The sequence below is a fragment of the Sinocyclocheilus anshuiensis genome, unplaced genomic scaffold (genome assembly GCF_001515605.1).
Source record: "Sinocyclocheilus anshuiensis isolate Anshui unplaced genomic scaffold, SAMN03320099.WGS_v1.1 scaffold616, whole genome shotgun sequence".
NCBI classification, from domain to species: domain Eukaryota; kingdom Metazoa; phylum Chordata; class Actinopteri; order Cypriniformes; family Cyprinidae; genus Sinocyclocheilus; species Sinocyclocheilus anshuiensis.
Window position 1 is genome coordinate 97,369 of NW_015557083.1, and position 7,191 is coordinate 104,559.

General features: G+C 38.3%; 1 protein-coding gene across 1 annotated transcript in view; it reads right to left on the reverse strand.

The window, feature by feature from the left end:
* The window catches only part of LOC107676996 (unconventional myosin-Ib-like), a 19,341-nt gene extending 13,104 nt beyond the window's left edge, over positions 1 to 6,237 (reverse strand). The window contains exon 1 of the mRNA XM_016471777.1: positions 6,035 to 6,237. The gene's annotated coding sequence lies outside the window, so the exon portion shown is untranslated. The remainder of the gene's footprint in view (positions 1 to 6,034) is intronic.
* Between the last annotated feature and the right edge of the window lie 954 nt (positions 6,238 to 7,191).

The following is a 7,191-nucleotide window of genomic DNA, read 5'->3' on the forward strand; positions in this document are numbered from 1 at the left end:
GATGGATGGATGGATGGATGGATGGATGTTTAAATTATGGTTCTCCTTCCTTTTTGAGCAAATACATAAAACTTAAGATATGTATTGAACATCACCAAGAAGATGAAAAATATTTAGCTATAGCCTACTGCCCCACCCTGCTACAAACTACCTTTTCTCACTATTGCAAAGGAATTGCTTCTTTAAACAGATAGACCATGCGGTGTTTCCATATACAGTGCATCAGGGCAGACATGCTTTCCTGCTCATAATTGGATGCAGTTGATGTGCATTAGCAAATAAATGCATCATTGTTGAAGCCAGATTTCAGATTCACCGCACAGAGCTACCCACAACTCCGCACAAATCCATCAGATTAAGCCGCGTAGTATTTTTAGTTGCACGACTGCCCTAAAAATGAAGTGCAGCATCAGCATTAATATTTCTCAGGACTGACCGGCTGTCACCTTTCAGAACTGGCCCACACCCAAAAAACTCTGCATCTGCCCTACATTTCTAAGCGAAATGCCAATAATACATAATTTAAAATTCCTGGATGTGAGCCATGTGTGACTTTCCACTCGCGGACAAGGTAGAGCAGAAAGTCCCTCTTTTCAACCTTCCTCCTGAAACACCCAGACAGACATACAACTCAGATTAAACAGACCCTCCATTTAGATCGTATAACACATTTAAGTAAGAATGATTCAGCTCAGTTTCAAATCAACCCATGCCCTTTCTCAAGCTAAAAAAAAAGTCTGCAAATGCAGAACCAAAACTTTAACCTCACATTTAATGTAACAAGTTAACAACATAATAGGGTTTAATCGAGTACAGACCGTTGAATAAAGGGCCAGACACATGGCTGTGATGGCAACTACAGACGTTCTCCAAATGAAGCGATGGGGCAAAGCCATTGTGGCTATTTGGGAGTACTTGCAAGCATGCTCAGTGCCCTGAAACACTGCTATGCGAGTCTGCACCATGTCCAAGATAAACCCTCGGATTGACTTTCCACAATCACACAAGAGCCAAGCTTTGAAGACTAGAACACATCCCTGAATCACATCTCTGGGATCATTGTCATTTAAAATAATAATAATAATAATAACAGTAATAAAACTAAGATTTGTGTGACAGGCTGGTTCATAACTCCAAGTGTCTCGCCTAAGGAACTAACATATTATGAATGTCTGCTAAGCCACCATAAAAACTCACTCATGTCCAAAATAAGCCTATGAAAATAAAGAGCTTTCAAAAACATGTCGAGATAGAACGAGAGAGATTGCAATGCTCAGTATGATGGCTATACGTTCAACACTCTCCTGCATGCACAGACAAATTTTCAGAAAATGTCCCAATTTTCTCCCATGATGCATGTCTGGGACAGTGGATCTACCTCAAGTCTGTTGCTCTTATCCTCACTTCTGATTCTTGAGAAGCTGCTGGACACTTCCCAATATGTTGTGTTAAGGTTGAACTTTAATTTTAAAGTGGCAATGACATGATCCCGTTTAAAAAAAAAAAAAAACATGGACCTAACCTCACTAAAGCACACTCCACATGGAATACTTGATACTTTGTGCACACAACGCAATCTTTTCTACTGTTCACACAGGAGAAGAGCTATGCCATGGTGAAATTACATACCAATATCCTTTAAAAAAAAATAATCAGTAAACTCGACCTGCATAGGTGCCCTTGGAGGCCAGATTTGAAGAGTCCTGCTCTTCACCATCCAATAAGACAGTGGTTCTCAACTCCAGGCCCGCTGCTCTGCACATTTTGTAGCACATCTTCTTTATTTAACGCACCTGATTCAGATCATCATGTCTTTAGGAGAAAGCTCCATGAACTGAACAGAGTGGCTGCATCCGAAAGCTGAAAAATTATGCCTTCAGAGGATGCATTCCAAGGTATCAAGGTACATCCGAATCCACAGTCAGCTTCACTTCCTGTCTCCTGAGATACCTTCATCTGATCAATTTTTGAAGGCAGCATAGATGTAGGCCTATCCTTCGCTGCCGTTGATATCCCACAATCCATTCCGTGATGGTTCAGCTAAAAATAAAGATGTGCCTGAAAGTTGGTGGTCAGTTTGTTTAAATGTATGTTACTGAACAACTTTTCCCACCTTTGAGGTTACTTCTAGCAAGAAATCAGTATTATAGTTAGGCCTGTCACAATAATCAATATATCGACTTATCGCGCAATATATGTACATGACCGCAATCATTTTTGGTGACGCAATATATCGCCCATTATATTTACTTAAAAATGTATGTCACCATGTTTAGTACATTCCACTTGCGCCTGTCTTTTGCAGCTTCTTGTACATAACGTGGTGTAGTAATGAGGTGCTAGTTCAAATTTAAAAAATGCTTCTACAAAAAGAGTTTCATCTGCAGATATGGTGTTGTTTAGGGATCTGTGCCTTTGTGCATATGGACATCTGACTGCTAAGTAGGGATTGTGTTTTTCAGCAATCGTGTGCAACCTTAATTTACAGAGAAAAGAATATATCGCACAACAAAAAGTTGTTATCGTGACAGGCCTAATTATAGTAATTAAATATTTGCCTAGTTATCACCAAATCTCGCTCTATTTTGTCGTAGCTCATTAAACTGTTACTCTGCCTCACAAGCATCTCCGAAATCAGTTGCATGAAGTGCCTTTGTGCGCAAACGCAGCCTGCAAAGTCATTGCATTATAAGGCAACAAGTCAGCAGCATAATCTTTTGGACTCAGCCAATGTGTCAGATAAGAGACACATGCAAAATGTGCAGAGCAGTGGGTCACTGGGTCCCCAGAAACAGAGTTGAGAACCACTGCACTAAGACGCCCTTAATCCATTTTTGTGTAGTATGTCGTCATTGTCATGTGACCTACAGCGTAAGTTGCAGCGCTTCAATGCCATTCACCCATGGCCTCAAGGGAGAGTAAGTTGTCCACTGGATGTGCACTTCAAACACTCAGTGGAAACAGTAGGTCATCCGGATACTTTTCGCCTAGTGTTTTATAAATACTACGAATTTAGACACGCTACTCTTTTCACGTGTTTTTTTTTTTTGCCTACAATATAACAAAAATTTGCAAAAAAAAAAAATACAAATCAATAAAGAGTTATAAACTGAACCAATGAGCTCCGACATGAATCACAACATAGGATTCAAAGCATTAAGTAACTGAAAATTGTGTATAAGACATGACAAAATGTACATGACTTGTACTCAAGTTCTTTTAAGAGGGAATGAACTACTCATCCCATGAAGTGTCGAAAATTATGTAATTGAATAAAAAAAGATGGTGGCCTATTAATCTACTCACTAAAGGTCCTTAATTACAATCAGCACATATATTTGAATTTGACTGTAACATTTTGAGAGTGCAGGGAGAATGACTCATAATAGTAATTCAATTTGGGAATTGTTCAATGTTGTAATTTTATTTACACCATGGCCAGTTGTAGTGGGCACAAGGACTTTGTGCTAGAGTTCTTTGTGCTCATCTGTGAAGAGTTCTCAAAAACCAAACGTCCATCATCCCTATCTGTAAAACTAAACACAAAGACCTCGATAAAAAGGGGCATTGCTTTAGAGAAAGTGACTCTACTGTATGAAGCCTGTGAGACCCAACCCCCTCGAAAAGTCAACAATTCTCTTCAGTCTCTCACATCTTTTGATTGTGGTTTGCAAAGCAGCTTTCCAGAGAAGAGCGCTTTAATCGCAGGCGTTCAGTGGGTGGATTAATACATAAGCTCCAAGTGAGGTGAGCAAGGTGCAGAGAAAGTGCATTACATACAGTACTTGTCATTTCTGCAAAGTTTACTGCTAGAGAAAAGAAAGCGAGACTTTATGTGAACTCCTTGTTTTATGACAACAGATAAATCTGATTTAGAGAAATACCTGCTGCATCTTAGGAACATTCACTACGCAACGTTAAGGGAATTACACAAAGTTATAGAAGACTACAGTCGGCCAGCACATAAAGCCCACGGTTTCCAGTTACGCTGATTAAATACACTACACCAAACCCAATATGAGCAGTTTTCTGGCACTGACTGTTGGGCGAGATTGGTTTCCATAGACCATAAACTTGGTTCACATTCCACAGGCAGCAATATGAGGATCTAACATGACAGAAGACCATTTAATTTTACACTAACAAATATGTTTTTACTTTTTGTGTGCTTTACGTGAAGAAAAATAAATGACTCCCTCCGTTTGATCATCTATCCCATCAATCCTTAAAATAGCACTAACAATTGGTCCAATAAGGACGTTTCCACAGCTACTTATCAATCAAACCAATAAAATCAAGCTTTTAGTGTCCTAGTACAAATCATGTTAGATGAAAGCGAACATAATCACAACAATTACGCATTTTAAGTCCAAAGGTTTGAAACATAGCTCCAATGTTTAACAAGAGGAGAACATAAAGAAAACAGGATAATTATATTTTCTGAAGAAAATGCAACTGCCTGTTGCTCACTGCCACTATGATGTTCTGAGTGTTCAGGGCATTGCTATGCAGTTTCTAAGGTGTTTAGCTTTGTTTTAGCATGGTGCTTGCTGTACAGTTGCTAGGGTATTCTGCATAGTTGCCAACAATGTTGGGGGTAAAGCATTACAAGTAACGCATTACGTAGTCAGATTACTTTTTTTCCAAGTAAATAATGAAGTAACATTACTTTTAAGTTTTCAAGAAAATATCTGAGTTACTTTTTCAAATAAGTAACGAAGTTACTTTGTTTTCCCATTTATTCACTCTGTCCTCGTGGAGAGGCACTTCCTTCAAGGATGAGGCTTATTAATTTCACTTTTGGTGTAAAAGGGCCGTTACAGTTGTAACGCAAAAGTAACATAGTAACGTGAATGCAAAAATAACGCAATGCATTTCTTTCCATAAAAAGTAACTAAGTAACGCAATTAGTTACTTTTGAATGGGGTAACGCAATATTGTAATGCGTTACTTTTAAAAGTGGTTGCCCAGTTTTTGCTGTGGTTTCTACATGTTCTGAGTAACTGTTATGTTGCCATACATCTTCGAAAGTGTTCCGAGTGGTTGCCTACTGATCAGCCCACCCACAAGTCCCTATGATATTCTAATCACTTCCATGCAAGTCTATGAGATTTTCTATCCAATTTTAGCATTCACCAGAAAAAAAATAACAATAAAATCTGAACACTTAGAAAAGTAACAGGACACCTTTCCCAGCAATGATTTGAGGTATCATGTATCACTCATGGCAGTATCCCAAACTAAGCGGAACTAGTGTCACGTGTCCAAGATTAATAGGTTTAGGGATTGAATAATAATTTAGCCCAACATCATAGAGCAATAGTAAGAGTTATGTTTGCTTTAGCACACACACCAACAAGTGGGGGACAATGAGCAAAAAAGTGGCCCGAGGACACTGGGTTTTGTTAGATCCAACTCAAACTCAGCAGGCTTCTTTGTCTTTGCCACTTAACTTTAAGACCATTAAGACGCTCACCGCCCTGTCTGTCTGTCTGTCTGTCTCTGTCTGTGTGTGTCTGTGTGTCTGTCTGTCTGTGTGTGTGTGTGTTGCCATCTTCACCATCCATGCAAACACTGTTGCGCTCTTTATACTTCTGATCATTCAAGTCTCCGGTTAATGCGCACGTTGCTTGGCAATTGAACCCAACATGAAACGTTTTATTAATCGAGGCTCATGTCCCTTTCTCCTTCATTGTCTTCTTCCGATAGGCTACTTTTACTTATTGAGCTCATTTAGCCGGTTTACATTCTAAATAAAGGTTAAATCCAGTTTCCTTAATGCTTTCCAGCCGCACGCGATCTGCTGTTTGTTTAACTTTAGACCCACACCTCCTTTGTGCAACAATAACTAAAAATAAAAAAATGTTCAGAAGTTTCCGTTCAGATTAAAATAACTACACTCGGCGTCTCTTTCGGACTATTTCACTAAATGAATGAATATGCAGCGAATGGAAGTTCACCGCATACTGGCAACCCAAAAGACTTTCATCCGGTAAGAAAATGCAACTTTTAAATGAATGAAAACACAACTTGCCTCAGTTCTTTACTAAAATGTCCCTTTTAATCCACTCTTGAAGGCAAATATCCCGCTCTAGATAAACTGAAGAGGTGATTCGCGTGTCCCCTTCCCAGCACTGCTGTGTGTCTGTGTGTGTCCCGTGAGCAGACTGCGGTCAAGCCAGCCGCGTCTTGAAAATACACGGTCAAGCCAGCCGCACTTTTATTTTGTCTGCGCGTCTAATCGCGTACTTACGGTATGGGTGCTGGGAGCGGTCAAAATGCATGTAAAGAAGCTGTCATAACGCCGTTTCCTTTATACTTTTGCTATTTTCAATAGATTGCTGTTCACGGTGACCCAAAATATGTCTGCATAAAACGTAATTTAACCCTAAAAAGACCATAAAGCAACATCAGAACATTTATTTATTGCTATTTTATATCATTACATAAATAATACAATTTCAGGATTTTTTTTTAAATGACTTGAACATTGAATTAATGTTTGTGAATACATTATTTTTTGTACATTAACATTTGAATTGTACATTTATTAATATACATAATTTATCAATGTTAATATATATATATATATATATATATATATGTGTGTGTGTGTGTGTGTGTGTGTGTGTGTGTGTGTGTTTTTATCAATGTTAATATATATATTAACAGTGTGTGTGTGTGTATACACCTTTAAACTGATACTTGTTTACAGTGACCCTGACTATTGCTGTATTAATTTTCAAGTTAAATCTATTGTACAATTTATGTACAAATTAAAGGCAAATCAGTCCAAAACTCAATGTGCATTCTCACGCTTTCTCATAAAAAGCTTTCCTTAATAGGTTTGCTCATTCTTCCAATTGATTCAAGTTCACAGTCACCCTGACTATTACTGTATACATTTTCAAGTCATTTTACTGTATAGTTTTGGAGAAAATTAAAGGCAAATTCACCCCAAGCATCTAAGTGCATAAGTACTTTTACACCATGTCCCATTTTCGAACACTCATAAAAATCTTTCCTTTATAGGTTTGCTCATTATTTCAATTGATTCCTGTTCACAGTGTCCCTGACCAGTACTGTATTAATTTTCAAGTCATTTGACTCTATGGTTTTGTAGAAAAATGAAAGGCAAATTCACCCCAAGCATCTAAATGCATAAGCACTTTTGCATCACGTGCCATTTCA